Source organism: Vigna unguiculata, unplaced genomic scaffold (genome assembly GCF_037176805.1).
Source record: "Vigna unguiculata cultivar grain cowpea cultivar isolate G323 ecotype 2 unplaced genomic scaffold, ASM3717680v1 ptg000214l, whole genome shotgun sequence".
Taxonomy (NCBI): Eukaryota; Viridiplantae; Streptophyta; class Magnoliopsida; order Fabales; family Fabaceae; genus Vigna; species Vigna unguiculata.
In genome coordinates, this window is record NW_028196851.1 from 90,001 (window position 1) to 95,064 (window position 5,064).

Here is a 5,064-nt window from a genome sequence, read left to right on the forward strand (position 1 = left end):
CTTCTCCTAGAAAAAAACTTGTAATACCTATTCCATTCGTAATTCCATCAATTCTTTTTTTATCAAAAAAAGAATTTAATTTCACTAATCTTCTGATACTAGCAATTAAAGATTTTTCATAAAAAAGATCTATATAACCATGATTATACGACCAATTATATATGATATTTTGAAAATGATCGGCAACATTTTTTTTAAGAAAACTTTTTTCAAATAAATTTAATAAATTCAAATTTTTTAAATAGGAATAAACCGATTTGTAAAAAAAAGACGCTAGAAATATTCCCCAAAAAGTGAAACTCAAAGAAAAAGTTGCGTTTGTGAAAAATTCATAATAATTCATAAAATTTTCTGAATCTTTATGTAAAAGATCTATAAACGGAATTAACAATTTTGATAAAATATCCAAATGTATTCCGTCTTGACTGAAAGAAATTCCTACAGCACCAACGAATAAAGTAAAGAGCGCTAAAATAAGCATAGAAAATCGCATAGTATTGTTAGATTCATTAGGATATAAACAAGCAGTTTTTTTAGTGCCAAAATGCATAATACCAAAAACAAGATGTTTTATATTTTTAATATTTTGATTAACGCGATGTAGATATCTCTTCCGGATAAAAAAAGAAGTTATTTCATTCTTTTTTATTTTTAGTAAAACTAAGAAAAAATTTTCGTTTTTTCTTTTAAGTTTTACTTGTTTCTTCCCCCATAAAGATATTGAATAGAATGAACTATTTTTTTTTCCATTAAAATTCAAAAAATGAACGTTTAAATATCCCTCAAAAACAAGTAAATAAATTCGAAACATATAAAATGCAGTTAATCCTGCTGCAGAACAAGCTATTATTGCAAAAATTGGTGAATACAACCAACTATCATTAAGAATCTCATCCTTAGACCAAAAACAGGCAAAGGGTGGAATACCGCAAAGAGAGAGTGTACCCACTAAAAAAAAAGTTTTTGTAATTGGTACATGTTTTGTTAAACCGCCCATAAAAACCATATTTTGACTTTTAGCTGGAGAATATCCGACAAGAGCTTCCATTGAATGAATAATGGATCCAGATCCTAAAAACAACAATGCTTTTGAATAAGCATGAGTAATCAAATGAAATAAAGCACCTCGATAAGATCCCATACCCAAAGCTAACATCATATAACCCAATTGAGACATTGTAGAATAGGCCAAATTTTTCTTAATATCTTTTTGAGCAATAGCTAAAGTAGCTCCTAATATTACTGTTATTATACCTATAAAAGCTATTGCGTTCATTATTTTGGGTAGCACTATGAAAAGAGGAAAAAGACGAGCCACAAGAAAAATTCCAGCGGCTACCATAGTAGCAGCATGTATAAGGGCAGAAATTGGAGTAGGTCCCTCCATAGCATCGGGTAGCCATACATGAAGAGGAAATTGGGCAGATTTTGCAACTGAGCCACAAAATAGCAAGAGGGCAAACAGAGTAAAAAAAAAAATATTCATTTCATTTTTAGAAATCAAATTATTTATAATTTGAAACAAATGCCGAAATTCCAAACTACCCGTTATCCAATAAAGACCTAAAATTCCCAATAATAAACCAAAATCCCCTACACGATTCGTTACAAATGCTTTTTGACAAGCATTTGCCGCAATAGGGCGGGTGAACCAAAAGCCTATTAATAAATAAGAACACATTCCAATTAATTCCCAAAAAAAATAAATTTGTATCAAATTCGAACTAGTAACTAATCCCAACATTGAAATATTAAAAAGAGTAAGATAAGCAAAAAATCTCAAATATCCTTGATCATGAGACATATAATTATCACTATAAATAAGAACGAGAATGCCAACCGTAGTAATTAATATTGACATAATAGAAGTAAGTGAATCGATCAAGTACCCAAACTCTAAAGAAATATCATTATTTATGGTCCAAGACCATACATATTGAAAAAACAAACTATTCTTGATTTGATGAATAGACAAATCAAGCGAAAAAATCATAACTATAGTTAACAATAAGATACTAGGAAAAGCCCAAATACGGCGAATATTTTTCGTTGCAGTGGGAAAAAGTAGAAGTCCCACTCCTATTAACATCGGAACTGGGAATGGAATAAAAGGTATGATCCATGAATATTGATGTGTATATTCCATACAATAAAGAAAAAAAATTAGGATTCTAATGAATTTGGTTTCTTAGGTTTTTCTTTTATCTTTTTTGTAAAGTAAAGGAATGGTTTCGGTTAATAACAAAGAAAGATAGAATTTAATAAAATAGAATAATCGATTATTCATTATTCTGACTCTTTGGACAATATTTTTTGAACATTGGTTTAGTTCATTAAATTTAACTTAACTAATTAAGTTTTTATTACAATAAGAAATAGCGATTTGGGGAAAACTTTCTAAAAAGTATTATATTCTTATTATAAATATAATAAAAACAAAAATGGAAATTCAAATATATAAAATATATGTCTAATTAGAGATAAACTTAATTTTCATTTACCGCAAAATGTCTTTCACATAAAATTCTATAACAATAAAAAACTATACTAATTCTATGGCAGTTCCAAAAAAGCGCACGTCTATATCAAAAAAACTTATTCGGAACACTTTATGGAAAAAGAAGGGATATTTTACAGCATTAAAAGCTTTTTCATTAGGGCAATCTATTTTTACGGGGAATTCAAAAAGCTTTTTCTGTAACAAATATAAACGTTAGAATAATTTCAATTAACTGGATTCAACGACTCTTTTTTAAATACAAAAATATGAATATAAAATTGATATAGAATATAAGATTCAGTTATGAATTTAGGATATTTACATTCTATATTATGATATTTACATTCTATATTTAATAGATTCTAATAGAATTCTTTAAAATTATTTTATTGAATGTTTAGTAAACAAATATTGTGTTTTAATTGATTCTTTGAATCTCGACAATTGACTAAAATTGGGTTATTATGGTTTCGAGTCAGCCGCTATGGTGAAATTGGTAGACACGCTGCTCTTAGGAAGCAGTGCTAGAGCATCTCGGTTCGAGTCCGAGTAGCGGCATCTTATCTTCTAAAAAAAAGTTCCTATAAAGAATTATTATTTCTATTCCAAGTATTTCTATTTTTTCATTCTATATGGTATTTTCCACTTTAGAGCATATATTAACTCATATATCCTTTTCGGTCGTATCTATTTTAATTTCAATTCATTTGATAACCTTATTATTAGGCAATGAAATCATAGGATTATACAATTTGTTCAAAAAAGGCATGATAATAACCTTTTTTTGTATCACAGGATTGTTAGTTACTCGTTGGATTTTTTCAGGCCATTTACCATTTAGTAATTTATATGAATCATTAATATTTCTTTCATGGACTTTTTCTATCTTTTATATGGTTCTTTGCTTCAAAAAACAAAAAAATGACTATTTCAATACAATAATAACACCAAGTATTCTTTTTACCCAAGGCTTTGCTACTTCGGGTCTTTTAACCGAAATGCATGAATCCTTAAAATTAGTGCCTGCTTTACAGTCCCATTGGTTAATGATGCACGTAAGTATGATGATATTGGGTTATACAACTCTTTTATGTGGATCATTAATATCAGTGGCTATTTTAGTCATTACATTTCAAGAACTCATACAAATTCTTGGTAAAAGCAAGACTTTGTTTTTTTTTAATGAATCCTTTTCTTTTGCTGAAATCAAATATATGAATATGAATGATAAAAAGAATATTTTACAACAAACTCCTTTTCCGTTTTATTCGTCTTATAGAAATTATTATAGATATCAATTTATTCAACAATTGGATCGTTGGGGTTACCGTACTATTAGTCTAGGTTTTATCTTTTTAACAATAGGTAATATATCTGGAGCAGTATGGGCTAATGAGGCATGGGGATCATATTGGAATTGGGATCCAAAGGAAACTTGGGCTTTTATTACTTGGACTATTTTCGCAATTTATTTACATACTAGAAAAAATAAAAAATTGGAATATAGAAATTCTTCAATAGTGGCCTCCATAGGCTTTCTTATAATTTGGATATGTTATTTAGGGATAAATCTTTTAGGAATAGGACTACATAGTTATGGTTCATTTACACCTAATTAATTTAAAAAAATTCACAAATATTGGGAACATTCTATAGAATAAGAAAAAAAACTCCCAATAAAATGATTAAGACCCCATTGAATCAAGTAATGTAATATTGATTCAAGGGGTTCTCACAAACAACAAAAATATTCAATTAGAATTCAATTTCATTTTTATGTAATTAAGAAAATACAAAAAGAAATCCATTTTTTTTTATTGTGCATCGGATTGATTTCTATTTTTTCTTTTTCATTTATTCCCAAAAACTATCTATAAAAAATGAGAGAGAATAGCTTCAACCTTGTCAGCCGAAATTGAAAAAATAAAATCTGGATAAATGCCAATACTTATTACGGGTATAAGGATAGAAATTGAAATAAATAATTCTCGTGGCCCCGAATCAAAAAAATAAGAATTTTGTTTATTAAAAAGCTTGTATCCATAAAACATTTGACGTAAGATAGATAATAAATAAATAGGAGTTAATATCATTCCAATTGCAGTTACAAAAGTTATGAGTATTTTTGTGATGAAAAGATATTTTTGATTGGTAATTATTCCCAATAATACTATAAATTCTGCAACAAAACCGCTCATGCCCGGTAATGCAAGAGAAGCCATCGATAAGGTAGTGAAAATCGTGAATATTTTTGGCATTGGGATAGCCATTCCACCCATTTCGTCGAGATAAAGAAGACGTAGTCTATCATAACTAGTTCCCGCCAAGAAAAAAAGGGCAGCACCAATAAATCCGTGAGAGATTATTTGTAAAATAGCCCCATTCAGCCCTGTCTCGCTTATAGAACCAATTCCTAAAATTAAGAAACCCATATGAGAGACCGAGGAATAAGCTATTCTTTTTTTTACATTGCGTTGACCAAGAGATGTTGAAGCTGCATAGATTATTTGAATGGAACCTAATAACATTAACCAGGGACAAAATATAGAATGAGCGCGAGATAA